The sequence below is a fragment of the Poecilia latipinna genome, unplaced genomic scaffold, assembly GCF_001443285.1.
Source record: "Poecilia latipinna isolate Pla-1442-1.1 unplaced genomic scaffold, P_latipinna-1.0 Scaffold4, whole genome shotgun sequence".
Taxonomy (NCBI): domain Eukaryota; kingdom Metazoa; phylum Chordata; class Actinopteri; order Cyprinodontiformes; family Poeciliidae; genus Poecilia; species Poecilia latipinna.
In genome coordinates, this window is record NW_015112620.1 from 871,076 (window position 1) to 886,269 (window position 15,194).

General features: G+C 40.8%; 2 long non-coding RNA genes across 2 annotated transcripts in view; one reads left to right on the forward strand and one right to left on the reverse strand.

Moving 5' to 3' along the window:
- LOC106963214 (uncharacterized) overlaps nucleotides 1-10,213 on the reverse strand; it is a 27,993-nt gene extending 17,780 nt beyond the window's left edge. The window contains exons 1-2 of the long non-coding RNA XR_001428153.1: nucleotides 10,126-10,213; nucleotides 8,972-10,083 (exon numbers count right to left, since the gene is read on the reverse strand). This is a non-coding gene — a long non-coding RNA (uncharacterized LOC106963214). The remainder of the gene's footprint in view (nucleotides 1-8,971; nucleotides 10,084-10,125) is intronic.
- Nucleotides 10,214-10,850: 637 nt separating this feature from the next.
- On the forward strand, nucleotides 10,851-15,153 carry LOC106963164 (uncharacterized). The gene is made up of 2 exons (XR_001428144.1): nucleotides 10,851-10,940; nucleotides 12,823-15,153. It is a non-coding gene; the product is annotated as an uncharacterized LOC106963164 (long non-coding RNA).
- Nucleotides 15,154-15,194: the final 41 nt, after the last annotated feature.

Below are 15,194 nucleotides of genomic sequence, written 5' to 3' on the forward strand. Positions count from 1 at the left end.
GAAAGGAAAAAATAAACAAAAAAAAAAAAAAAAAAAAAAAAAAAAATAAATAAATAAATAAATAAATAAATATATATATATATATATATATATATATATATATATATATATATATATATATATATATGTCATTTTCCTAAATGGCATGACCTTTTGTTTCCTTTTGAAAAATAACAAAAAGAAATTGACCTTTTTTGCAATTTGTCATATTTTGTGCTTTGTCATATTTATACACCATGAAAAAAAAGAAAATCATAGATCATGATTACACGTTTGTGAACACTGATCATCTTAAAAGAAGTGTAAAAATGCAAAGCATTGTGTTTTTGTAATTGAGTTTCAGTCGTTTGTCATTCTGTATGGAGCTCTAAAAAACTGATGTTCATTAAGACAAATGTAGTTAATTACAATCAAACAAATGACTCTGTTTCCTTCTCAAAAATCTCAGAAGCCAACGTCTGAAGAGATGCAGCTCTTGGTCACATTTACAACCACACAAAAACCCACTCTGAAAAAAGCCTGCCGCAGCTAACCACAGCTCACTGGTAGACCTCTCAGCTCAAACAAAATGCAGCAGAGAGGATATTGCGGAGAGTAAAAATGGCCTCCTTGTCATTTTGACTCATGAAGAGGTTGAATGGATAAAGCACTCAGCGCCTCAGGTTTGTTTGGTGAGCTTTGGCTGCCGATCCACTTCTTTGGCAAGCAGCGCTCTGCCAAAACAAAGACTTGCTTTTCCTTGCCCTTTTTATACAAACCCACTTCTTTCACTCGCTGGCATGAGTGTATCTGAAGCATCAAACGCACATCTGCCAATCGCCCTGCGGAGATCACGGTTTCCCAATATTGGGACACACAAACGCTGAGCCGAGCGCTGCCTTCAACTGTTTTTGCAATGCAAAGAGACAGTGTTGCTGGGAGCTGCCAAAAAGCCCTGTTGGCAACAAACCGCCAGAAAACAACTGGAAAATGCCCCTCACTGCAGGTGGACAAAAAAAAAACAAACAAAAAAAAAACAAGGTTGAAAACAGGATCAGCCCAAGTGGAAGAGTAGCTGAAGACTGTAACTTCTGCAGGGCTCTTTGTGCTGCAGCGAAGAGTCTTTAAACAACACAACCGGCAGCACTCTTTGGGTAGGCCCACTGTTTTCTTATTCAAACACAATGACAAAGATAAACAGCTGAAGATGCAGCACGGCTGGGCTGAAATGAATCCGTAAGAGTGCAGAAAACCTGTGACCTGCTCTACAGCAAGCAAACAACAAGAGGTCTGGCTAAGGGCACTTGTGTCTCACATGATCTTGTACACAGCTACGAGATCCTGTGAAGCTGCAGATCTCATTCTGATCTGAGTGTGAAAGATAAAGAAAAGCCCCCCCTCTTCTTCCTCCTCCTCCAGCTCAAGTCATGTGTAGCATTTATTTTGACCTTTCCATGCATTTTTCAGATCTTCTTCACTGCAATCTGTCTCTCGGGGCGTTTATTTTATGAGGCCTGAAAACAAATAAGTGGATCTTTACAATAACTTGCTTTTAAACCATTGGTGCACGTCCAGGAATGCTTTCACGAGTGGGGATGGTGGTAATGTCTGGAAGGGTTGCAGGGAAACATCTGTGTCTCCGTACCATCAAAAGGATTCGGCAGTGGGAGCCGGAAATCACTTTTAGCACCACAAGCTAAAACAAATGGACCAAAAGATATTAAATGCAAATGCTACATTTTTTGTCTGTTGGCTTTTCTTAGCCTTACATGCAATTATACAGAGCGACCTGTGTGCTTCTGGTAATCCTGACTACTACAATTAGAGTACAGTTCAGTGTTAATGGCATAATAGTCTTTTTTCTGGCAATTAAAAGTGGGGTTTTCCTTCATTGGAGAGCTTTATTCTGGATGTACACCTAAAACATAAAATGAGCTGTTAGCCAAGCAATAACAGCTTACTCAGCTGTTAGTAGGGTTGCCAAGCATTCCTTGAAATACAGGATTGTTCCTTATTTTAAACTTATAAGAGCTGTTCCATGTTAAGTAGACTCTGGATGCACTTTAGTCATACTTTTTAACTGTCTGCAAATGCAGCAGTAGACGGCGATGATACAGGAAAGCCACGGCTCAATCTGAATAGCAAATCCGTCAGTGATAGCAGACTGTGACTCCTTCAGTCCTCAGTGGTGCTAACTGTCAGGGTTGCTAGAATTTGCCTCCAAACAGCATGGCACTTTGAGAAAAGTACAAGCCTAGCTGGCAGGTAAAAATGAGGAAGACCAGGAAATTACACACTGCAAGTTCTGATGGTTTTATTTACACGTGGAGGAATCGGTGATGTCAAAACCCCGAGGCAGAGAGAAAGGCAGTGAAGACACGGACCAAGAGCGAGGCTGGTCTGGTCTGTGCCGTTGAGGATTTTCTTACAGCAAAGAAAAAGTCCCAACAACTGCACCACCATGCAGCCTTGTAAGATGATGCTCAGTGTTATCCACTTCACCTGTCAGTGTTATTCTTGTTTGCGTGGCTCTTCAGCTAATTTAAATAAGAATTTATGACTGAATCTTAAAATAAGCGATTACATTCCCCTCCTCATTGATGTCTGGTTAATCATGAGTCGCCGTCACTATCTGCTGAAAGCAGGTCAGGGGGGTATAGCAGGAGGGATCCACTCTGGGGAAGGTCTGCTCCAGTTTTTCTCATTGTCTAGCTTTTGTCTGCAGTGTTTGCTCTGGATTTTAGTGGTTTTCCTGTTGGAGCCCTGTCAGCCCACACCCTAATGGAAACTGTTAGAACTGGGATGGTGTCGGCACTTCTAAGAGGAGGGTATGAGCTGGTGCTATGGGTGTGCCCATTTCACCTGTTGAGTCAAGCCGAAGAGGAATACTGATCCCCATTTTTTGCAGAATATGCATATATAACAATAGATGCGTAGTAGATCTAAATTGTTGCACAACAATGGTTTTTTTATGTCTTGCATAGAGATCATTTATACATGAGAACCAAAGGGGTGCATTATGTCAAAGCCTTCCTGTTGATTTTATCCCCTTTTGTCATGTACCAATCGACTGATGCCTTATTCTGCACCACTTTTACACCAAAGACTTCTACTGATTCAGTTGCTGAATCCAAAGCAGACAAAGAGTAGACAGTGTGGATGTCATGTGGGCAGTCCTTTTTGTCCATATTTACTGTCTTGTCATCACTCTGCACGGCTTTATCGTCCGTAAGCTCACTGTAAAGGCTCATTCATCACTTCTAAGATGGATTTACACAGACGTGACAATGTAAGCTGAAGGGTAAAAGAAAAGAAGCCTTAAAATGTCACTCCGCACCGGGCAGACATATTTGTAAAGTCATTTTCATTTCTTCTTTTCTCAATTTTCTCCGGTTATGAATTTTTGTCAGCGTTGCCTAATTAAAAGAAGGAGGGACACATCAACTTGACATAATTTACCCTCCTGATCGTAAAAAGATGGTGAATAAGGTGAAACTCATGTTTAACGACCTTTAACGATCTTTCTCTGTTTGAACCAGGAACTGGGCCAGTGTGACCTCCCACGCCCTGCCGGTTCAAGTAATGACAATAACTGCCCTATTCCACCGAGCTAAACCAAAGTCCCCACATCTCTGAGTACCACTATGAAGCTAAACCCATGCTTATCAAAAGATCCACAGTTGCAAACCCAATGTTTCTGTCAAATATTAATGCGCATTTCCTGCTTATCCTCATCAGTCACAAGAGATGGAACATTTGCGGGGAATTTCGTGTGACTCAACGCAGCTGGAGCGCATTTCAGCCTTGCCAAAGAATTCATTTATCAATGTTTGTGCCTTATGACTTTCCATTGCCCCCAAGCTGTAACGGACCCTGCTTTTATGAAAGAAGTTAAAACGCCATCCCCAGGGCCCCCACCGGTCCACAGTGTCGAGCTGGAACCTCGGGGACTGATGGCGGTTGAGCGGCAGCCTTGGGGGAAGCACATTGCCTGTCCTGTGATAGCCATATGAGATTCCACATGCTCTGATGAGTAATTCCTCCCTCCCCTCTCCATCGCCATGTGGTTCATGGCCCTGAGTCATCATCCACACTTTCCCTTACACCCTGTCCCCTTGTCTGTGAAGAGGATTCTTCCTTCCTCCAGCAGCAGCCGTTTCTGCAGGGAAACTCAACCGAATACGCTCCCTGTGATGACTCATTCACCAATATCGAGACCTCCATACCAGCCACTCTCCAGCCATGACTGTCCAGCACACCACACCCAAGTCTGGAGTCCCTGAAAGGCCCGCTTGCCTCTCAGTCTTTCCCTCCTCTCTGTCTGTTTCCTTGTCATCTTCCTGCCTGTTTGTTTCTCTCTTTATGCATAGCTGATGTTCTGTCAATCTGTTCGCCCTGCATTTCTATATTGTTCTACTCTAAAATATTTTTTAGAATAACAACTGCTCTTCCTTTCTGTCTCTGTCTTGGAGCGTCTCCCTTGGTACTTTGTGGCAATGTCAAAACACAGAAGGACACAGCGTGTCGGCTTCCCCATCTGCATATTAATACTAAACTGGGGCGACTTCGGCAGATGCATAACGACAACACAAGTCAACACACTGCCAGAGAGAAATGTTTCCACAGTTTGTAGAGAAATGCTGGTCATTCTGCCTCCCCCTCCCCCCTTGACAATATCGCAAACTTTTGCAACCCCAAGCTTATCTTCACTGACATTTAATCAAAAGTTTGATTCCCTCTTCACATGTGTTACTCTGTGACTTTTATTATTAGTTCAAAATCTCTGAGTGTGATGTCAGTGACCCGATCAAAACTACCCAATTGCTTCTTGGCCAGCAGCGCAACATGTCCCTACATGTTGCTCTGAGATCCTCGACATGTTGCAACAGGAGCCTTGTTGACCATTGCAAGAGCAATAAGGATTTTTAGGGGCATTATGACTGGGTTAATAAAACACAGCTGCCCCTAAAAGTCCCTCACTTTTCTTGCTGCCTTTCCTCTTCCCCCCCCTCCCCCCCCTCTCCCTCCCTGCCTAACCTAGAATTTGTCTCTCATTCCAAATGTTCGAGATCAAACAGCAACGCTTGTCGGGTTGTCAAACATGATTCTGAGCATAACTGATGTCTGTTCAGTCGAAGCAGAGGAAAGTGACCGCAACCTGTGGAGTTTGACCTTTTCGAAAAGGTTGGCTCACGTATATCTGTAGTAAAACAACTTGGATTGCTTTCCAGCATTTGTGAATTGCATATTTATAATGGCAGAGCTTTATTGGAATTTGCAGTGACGTTTTTAAAAGGGGAGTTGAACGAGTTCAGAGCAGAATTTCCAAGAAGTAACGCTCCGTGTGATTTCACGGTGGAAGTAAACACACAATCCTTCCACATGCATCCTATGCAATGCTACACATGTCGGCTTTTAACAAACAAGCTCTCTGACCCACACTGGACTACTTAAAGCAGGTCTGAAATGCTCCAAAGCTGGTAGTGTGAGAATATGATCGAATGGAGAGGGGTAAAAGCAGCACTGTACAGCAAGTGGCGAGATGAGTCCGTTTGGGCCTTTTAAACAATATGAAAATGCCACTGAGAGCAGCTTGGCAGGCAGCAGCAGGAGCCAGCACTGCTTAATATCACAATTTTAATCAGCGGACTTGGTGACTATCCCAGAGCTCCCTGCAGCCGTGATGCTTTATTCAAACCAGGCGGCAAGCCTCCCTCTCTCAGGCCCTTGGCTCTTGCACTTGCGAAGGTTTGCAGCATATATGGACAGCTCCTGGCTGCACTCTTTTATTTATTTATACTTCTAAACTGCATTCTGCGACGTGTCGCTGAGTTTTTATGGACCTACAACGGAGACAGCGGAGGACTGTGGGGCTCTGACGATTGTTTTAAAATCTGCTCCACGGGCAGCTGAGAAATAGTGTAAAATGTGGCCCCGGCGTATTGCCGTTAATAAGCATTAGGATGTTGCTGACAGTGTTGAGGAATCCAATTAGAACCAGAGTCAACTTTCCATAAACTCCAGTCCACAGCAACTTCTTATAGACTCAAGAAGTAATAGCAGGCTTGTAAAAACAAATGACCTGCCACTGATGTGTTATACATCACCTAAAATAACCTGTGGTGATTAGTATTAACAGCTCAATAAATAAAAGCTGACACATCCCTGCTTTTGTGCTGTCAGTTTGGCGGGGGTCCTGTTTCATTTGCACGGCTGTTTTAGGTGGGCTGTAAAAATGCCTGCGCCCGCCTTGTGTTTTTAAAAATAAGAATCCCGTACTTCAGCGAATGTCTCACCTATGTGTCACTGGCAGCATGGAGATGCCACCCTAGCCTTGCGCTCTATTAATTACATAAAGCATCTAGTGTCAGGATGCTGAATTCATTAGCATGGTATGCGCGGCATGCCGGGGTCAGGACAGATATAGAAACAAGCCTCCGAACCAGACCTCTTCTCCCCTCCTTGACAGGCTTGTTCAACATAACAGTTAGTGGTACTTTGTGATTTCTCACAAAATGACCTCTGCTTTTTTTATTTATTTTTTATTACTACAGCTGTGTATGTTCAACTTTGTTGTGTTAAGTTGTTTTTGCTCAATCTTGAACTGATCTGCTCGTGAACATGCTCCAAATTTTCATTCGTCACATCTCTGAATTAATCACAGTCAGAATTATCAGGTTTTGGTTTTCTTACATGGCCAGAGTAATCAAGTTAAGGTAACTACTGAAACATAATTGTTCTTTTAAGCAACCAATCAAGTGCAGTACAGATAAATGGTGGCTAGCAATGTCACTTTTTGGCATGATTTGGCATTTGTAAATCGCTTTGGGCATGTGACACTTTTGTAACTTCAGATAAAAAGTCTACTTTGATTAAAAATAAAAAATAAATACAAAAAAAAATATTTACAGCCTCTCCAGTTTGACTGGAGTTTGAAATTGTTCATTTTGCATAAATAGAGCACCCACCTCTGCTTCGACATTTAAACTGACTGTGTGTGTGTGTGCGTGTGTGTGTGTGTGTGTGTGTGTGTGTGTGTGTGTGTATATACACTGCTCAAAAAAATAAAGGGAACACTCAAATAACACATCCTAGATCTGAATGAATGAAATATTCTCATTGAAATCTTTGTTCTGTACAAAGTTGAATGTGCTGACAACAAAATCACACAAAAATCATCAATGGAAAACAAATTTATTAACCAATGGAGGCCTGGATTTGGAGCCACACACAAAATTAAAGTGAAATGTTCCCTTTATTTTTTTGAGCAGCATATATATATATATATATATATATATAGACACACACACACACACACACAAGCATGTTAGGTTGCACTTTCCGGTTTTCTTTGAAGCATACTGATTAGCCTACTGATTCCACAGACCATTTAAAAAGTGATAGCTATTAGCTAATTGTTAGATCAGGGGTCTGCAACCTGCGGCTCCAGAGCCACATGTGGCTCTCTGGCCACGTCACTGTGGTCCTCCATCAAAAAAGAAATGCCTTTGATTATGAATGCAATAAGAAAAAAGGACATTTTAGGAGTTGTTGTTTTTTTTTATTTCTACAACAGGCATTTAAAAGTAACTGGCTTCAAACTATCCTACCTAAATTTCTTTATTTTTCAGATTTATAGAAAAGACTTGCCTCATTCTACATTTTTTTTTTGTAAAAGAGCTTTCATTTTGCTCTAAAATCTAAAAGTAAAAAAAAAAAGTTTAATTTTTCCTTGTTAATATAATGAAACATTGTATCTAATAAATATTTAGAAAATTGTTTTTTGAGGCTTTAGTTTTATTTCTAGGTGAGTTTTATGTTGCAACAGTGGGAGCAAAAGTGGCTCTTTGACTAGAAAATGTCCTAGAACAATAAAATGCAGAGAGTTCTTAATTATTAACTTTACATTTTTCCAACATTCTTCTGACGATAAGTAACATTAATACTTTGGAGCGGCCCAGCCTGAACTATGACTTGAACCAAGAGTTTGTGGAGGGAGCAAGGAGGCGTAACGGCAAGGAGGTGTTCCAGCCTCAGACTTGAAACTAACCTCCAAAGATAAATTGTAAAAAATACTAGTGGAAACATGCAAAAATCTAGTCAGAAATTATAAGATGGTTTGATCGATATAATGTAAATAAATGTTGTTTTTCATTGTTTATTGAGAAAAGTTTAAAGAATTTTCGACATGTTGTTTTTCAATTAAAATGTAAATTTAAAAAATCACTAAATTATATAGATATAGATGTACTGTTTTCCTATTTTTGTGTTGAATTAAAAAAAATTACATATAAATCTGACATAAGCATAAACTGTTTTTCGATAAACTAAATATTCTGTTTATTTAAAAATAATCCTTACAAGTAATACATTAAAATATCTAGACTAAGCCACCCAAATATAGTAATGGCTCGTGTTATGCTGGAATAAATATGAATATAAATATGATTTATTTTTAAATGACCATGTGTTTTTTTTTATGATTTGGTGAACAGGGGAATCAGTAAAAATCGGCATATCAGACCTCAAAGAGAAGAGGATTTTTTTTTTTTAGGCCAGAAAAAGCCTTGCATAAGTGTTTATTTAAACATATTACTGCATATATTTATGCAATCATTTATGTGCTGGAGTAAAAATAAAGTTTAGGTTTTATTTAAGGCGGGTTTTAAGGTATGCTGCATCTGTTCCCAGCTTCTTTCTCTCTCCCTCTTTTTTATTTTTTTATATATAAATTCGTGTCAGAGGAGTTTTTGTCTTGGTCATGGTGGGCTTATGAGCCAGAAACTGGGACTTTGTAGGCCAGTTGAATGAAGTGAGGACTCACCTTGCCCGCAAAGACCCAGCCTCTGACACACACCTTCAGCAGCCCCGTGGAGGAAAACTCCAACAGGTTTAATCCTGAACCCGCATGACTTCCCATCGAATCCAGAGACATGAGCTGATCCGTGCATGCCCACTGTCAAGCGCTGCCTGTCGGTGTGTATGCGGTTACCTGCGCTCCGGACAGGTGTCAGCATCCCGCAGCCAAGGGGGGGGGGGGGGGGGGGGCGTCTGGGTGGATGTGCGGCTGCCTGACTCCCTGTCTGTCTGCCTGCTGTTGATCGCGTCTTTGTAAGCGAAGTTTAACTTCACCGTCCAGCCCCAGCTCCGGCGCCACCGCCGCCCAACTAATATATGATCACTTGGTGTTGCACGCATCCTAAATTTGTGCAAGAATATCCCTTCTGGGAGTGGAGAGAGGGTGGGGGGGGGGACGAATTGTCTTTTGGGAAAAGTCGGACTGTCCAACCCCTGGCCCATCTTCCTCCCTCTGTCCAGGGAGGAAAAAAACAAAAAAAACAACATGCAACAGTGTCGCGCCTTGTGCCAGTCACCCATCTCCTGCCCTCCCTCCCTTTTAGAAAGGAAAAAAAAAAAAAAAAAAAAAAACCCGTCTGCGTCTCCTCGCCGTGAGATTCCCTGTGCGCACCCAGTCCACTCATCCAGTTCTGGAACGATGGAGGGAAAGGGGAAAGGGCAGCTTGTTGCTGCTACTGCTACTACTGCCATGTTACAGCTTCGAAAAATCCAAGCAGGATATTCCCAAACAGCTGGAAGGAGGTGATATATGGTGCTGCGCCCTCACGCTGGCTGGGCCCTCCCCAAAATGGACCGGTACTGTGCGCTAACCTGGTTATTTTCAGCGCGTCACTGGCTCGCGTCCAATTATAGGTTTCCGTCCGGGGGCGCAGTAGTTGTTCTGAAAGAGGACTTGAAAACGGATCAAGAGCTCTAGACAGAGAAATGTCCGAGCATGTGCCTCTCAGCTGCACATATTCCTGCGGCGCGCTGACTCTCCCCCGTACGCGGGCCACCCAGGCCCGGGGCTGAACTCCGCCGCCGGTCCTCCTTAGCACGTCGCCTCCGGGGCGGCTCGTCTGCGCCTCTCTCAAGGTGTTCCCCCCTTTTTATCGATTCTGACTGTGTACATCCCGGGTTCATCACACCTCTCCCGTTATCTCCCCTCACCAGCAACATGTTGGTGCACAGCGACCTCTGGCGACACTGACTACGTAATTACTTTGAGTACTTGCAAGCAGCTGGTAACTGTAGTGAGTGATATACCTCTCTCTCTCTCTCTCTCTCTCTCTCTCTCTGAGGGGGTACGCATTAGATCTCTTACAGGATAGAGTTTGGCTCAAAAAAGTGGAAAGATGTGAAATTTGGAAAATCTCATCTCAATATCTCTCTGTGATGATATGGCATCCAGTGATAATGGTGAGAACAATTACACTAATAAAGCTGTTAAGGTCAATAATGGGTCAATTAGGACACGTGAGATGTCCTAATTGAGATACTGGTCCTAGACTCCATTCAGCTTAATGTTTGGGGCTTTGTTCCTATACAATCCACTAAATCACAATTATTTTGCATTTCGCTTTATTTTGCTTATATGCAGCTTTTATCAGTTTATTTTAATTCGTACCGTTTCAATTATAACTTTCATTTACCCCTGCGTATGACTTTTATTTTATTTTTATTTATTTTTGTTGTTGTTTTATTTTGACATCTTATTCAAGGCTCTCCGAGTCAGATTTTCTGTTTTGTCATCTCACATGGTTTCAGTCAGGTGTTTCACATAACGAGGTCGTTTGCTTCAAAATAAAAGCGCTTTCATGTCTGGGTCTTTAAAGATACAAGTGGATTGACAAAACAGACTGAGTTTTCCCTTTAGTTTACGCCTGCGTCTCAAAATATTTCACGACAGAGGCCTGTTGCTGATGGCTTTGCCGTAAAACGCTTGTGCCGGGTGGGCTTTTATCGTGAACACCCTGCCCGGAAGCGAGACGTGCTGTCGATGTGAGTTTTATTGTGGAATGGCAATGTCAGACTTTGTGTCTAACGGGGACACCCCGGCTTCTTATAAACAGGATAATTCAGCACCAGCGGGGCGGATGTTGACCTCCGTCTGAACCGTGTGGGTGAGTTTCACTTCATAAACTTCCTCTCGTCTTCCAGGGCTCAGCTGGATTTCTCTGTACGTCACACTGCCATCGCCTTGTTGCTGATGTCCTGAAAGTTAGGACGCAGTGGAGATTCAGACCTGACATGTTGACGCTTTTTGAGCATGATAAATAAAAAATAAATAAAAATAAAAAGATGGCCTGGTGATGACAACGGCATCAGGTTTACTGATGACGTCACCATGTCATCAGTAAACCTATGTTGTGTTGCATGAATCACAGGAATAGGCAGAGCCTGCATGTATAGAGATAAACAGCTGTTCCTGTTACTTTAACAGGTGGACAAACTGTCCTGGTGACAACTGTGTATATATAGAAGCCACAATGTGTTAATCATTGTTTTTACAGTGATGTCATACTGATTGACTTGCTGATTGTATGTCAAACAGCAAGCGAAGGCTGTCAAGTTGTATTTTGTGTAGTCAAACCACAAACTACAGTGATGTCATTGCTTAGAGTAGAACACAAATTACTTTTTTCTTTTGTTTTTTGTTTTGTTTTTCTTACAAATACAAATCAGAAACGTATGACAAACATTTGTATCCATTACTTTGTAGCCCCTGATTAAAACTAGGTGTCCAATTGCTGCAAGTTAGTAAAGTTCATTTAATGTCAGTATAAAGCAGTTTTTTGAAGGTCTCATATATATATATATATATATATATATATATATATATATATATATATATATATATTTTTTTTTTTTTTTTTTTTTTTTTTTTTGAGAACATTAATGAACAGCATCATGAAAACCAAGGAACACAGCACAGAGATAAGGGATAATCTACTAATTAATCTAAAAGTGGAAAGACTGGCCCCACTGAAACACCACCAAGACATGACCGTACACCTGAAATGACAAGCTGGCCAACGAGAGCATTAATCAGAGAAACAGCCACGAGTCCTAACATTGGAAGAGCTGCAGACATTTACAGCTCAGGTGGGAAAATATGTTGTTATTCAGGTGTTATTAGAAGTGGCGAGAAGGAAGGTTCTTTTGAAAGAGCCCCAAGAAATCCTACTTGCAGTTTGCTACAAGCAAAGGGTAAACAGCAAATGTGAAGAGGCACTCTGTTTAGATAGGAAAACCTACAACACCGTCTTCAACACCGTTTTGCCAAGTTGATTAAAGGCACAGTGACATTATATGTAAAGTCTGCATTTAAAGAAAGTAACAAAAAAAATCTCTAAAAGATTCTCCCAATCTTTCTCAGCATTTAGCTAAAAAAAAAAAAACAGGTAATCATCAATTACCTAAAACAAGAAACATCTAGTCTGACTTAACGTCAAAGAGAATAAAAAAAAAAAAACTGTGTTTTTGAACAGCAAATATTAACAAATGTGGAAGAAGGGTAGTGTTATGTTTAAACCTGTCAATGTCTACATTAGAGGCACTAATTAAATGGGATAAAACAACAAACAAGGATGAAGACCGAAGTTTACATTGGCATAACACACTCTGACAGGCAGAACCATAAGAGGAAAACAAAATCTCCCAACCCAACCCCTCAACAAATAGTTGTATATATTTCTACCACACTTTGTGACAAAGGAACACCGAATGCTGCCATGTTGAGAAAGGACGGAGAGCAGGGGTTGTCAACAAGTGCAGCCCATTACTTCATAATGGTGGATTTTGTTTCTAAATTAAACACATGAGCAGACGATGACTGAAAAATGAAAATAGAAAACCCCCCCAAACTATTAAATAATGTATTTATGTGATTACCCATTAAACTGGGTAATCACATAAAGAGCAAGTCCAAACTGGTTGCTGAATGTGAAGTTTAGTTCTCAGCCCACACGCTGCAGTGAGTGTCGCCCTCTCCTCTCCCCGCAGAGCATCGCTGCAGACCAGCAGCCGATGAGGCGGCAGGTCGGCCACTCTCGATGGTCTCCCCCACCATGAAGGCGGTGGTGGATGCCGTGTGGGCGGTGTGGAGCATCGGCGCCTCCATCTATGACTACATCCACACCAGCGCCATGGAGGAGCGCATCCACGCCCTGGAGAACGTCATAACCATCCATCAGTGTGTGATCGGGCTGCTGACTGCCGGCGTGCTGGCTCTCTTCACCTACATCCTCTTGAAGAAGCTCTGACCCGATGACCTGAAGAGGAAGACTGATGCCGAGTGTGAGAAAGGAGAGCATTTTGGGATACTTGTAGTTTATCCGCGATGAAAGCCAACATGCACTTCTGCACAGTTTGCTACATTTGAAGGAGAGAATTGTGCAAAATATTGCCGTCCACATTGGAAGCTGCTTTTTTATTGTGTCATCATCTCAGCAAGTTTTTTAAGAGCAGTCGTTGATTTTCCATTGTCCTGATTTATTTTTTTTCTTTCCTTTTTGAAGGTCTGACTAAATAGTTTGTTCATTTTGATTTAATGATTAAGTTTAAAATGCTCTGTTAATTTACAGGGTAAAGACACTCAGTATACTCTCCTTGAATTTAGCCTTAATTGAATTCATATAAAAATAAAAGCATTTACACTGTTGACTAACATACATCCAACACATATTTCTCAGGTAATATAAGGAAACTCTCCAGCATCCAAAGGAAATGTCACTCGACTTATTGACATTCTTTTAAAGACGGCTGTTGCTTTTCACTCCGTGTTCATGTCAACAAGAAGTTCAGTCAGCATCATGGGAAATATAACATTTAAGAGTATAGAAGTCTTCTACAGACAAATTTAGTTTATAGTTGCATTTGGTAACTTAAATAACAATGATAAAAATCAGTTATTTTTAAATATGGTTGTAATGTAAATGTAATTTAGGATGTTTTCTTTTTTCATTTTTCCATGGAATAACTATTGAATTTCCTCAGCAGAATGACACTTTAAAAGTACCAGTGATAGATTTTTTTTCTTGCCATTATGTTGGAAATGTGATTTTTTTTTTCTTTTTACATTATTTTTCACAAATAACACCCCACAGATGAAAACATATCTATCATCTTTTGGAAAATTAGTTATTTCAAAATTGACATTCTCTATGAAAGATATTTATCAGAATTTACAGTTTGTCTTTTTTTTTCTTTTTTTTTCCCCAAAAGGTCAGGTAACATTTGTGTCTCTTAGCATTTTATTTAGCTGGACTGAGGAGAAAAAATAAGTTTAGGACTGTAAAAGTTTTAATCCCCTGACTTCAATCCAGAGATATGTTTTTGTTTAACCCAATTTTTACATTTATTCTGTTGTGGTCAGGAACATGTTGCTCCATCAGAGTTTAAGAGACTTTACAGTTGGTTGGTGTGCTTCATATTAACATTTTCACATCAAATGGGTGGTTAATGGATTTTAACAGGAGTTTATGAGATAGACCAGCACAATGTATTGAAAATTGTGAAGTGGATGGAAGGAAGTAAACGGTTCCAAGTTTTTCAACAAAGATCTTCATCGTCCTCCATCGTTGCCTTGTATTTTATTTCATCCACTTCTCCTGCCCCAGCTGAAGAACAGCATCCCACAGCATGATGCTGCTCTGACCCAGTCGTGTCATTATGATGATGTGCACATCATCATAATGGCACATCATGATGATGTGCCATCATGATGTGCCATTCAGTGTTTTTTTTATGTCTCACACTTTCTACTTTTTAAGTTTTTGTAACATTCTGGACATTTGAGTGTCAGGGCATTTTGTTACTTGTGTTATATCTGGACTAATTTGGGTCAGCTGTATTTCAAAATGTAAAGTTTTCCGGGCTGCCATTTGGCGTCTGGTTGTTTTGTCACCTGAGCTGAGGCGCTATGTGACTCCCACGACCATAACCCTAATGAAGAGTTACGATACCTGCTAATTTCGGTCACTAATGGAGGCTGTTGGTTGTACTGGGTTTTATTTATTCGTAGGAAAAGGGGCATTTTTTTGAAAACCTATTTCCACTTTATAATTGTGCTCTATTTTGTGGTGGTCCACCGCTTAAAATGTTTTGAAATTTGAAGATTTAAACTAAGTACTTTTACACATTAACTGCATTTTCTACTTACTCTTTTATGTTGACATGTTGCATAGAATATGAAGATCTATTTTATGTGCTTTTTTCCCCCGATAAACATTGTATACCTCATAACCAAGACTTTAGGTGCCACTGCGGTAAAAATAAGCCACTTATAGAAGTGTCCTTAAAATCTGTAATTAAATATGGAGGTTTATTACCATTTTAATGTTTGACATTGGTTTGCTTTGTACTTTTAAACAGTT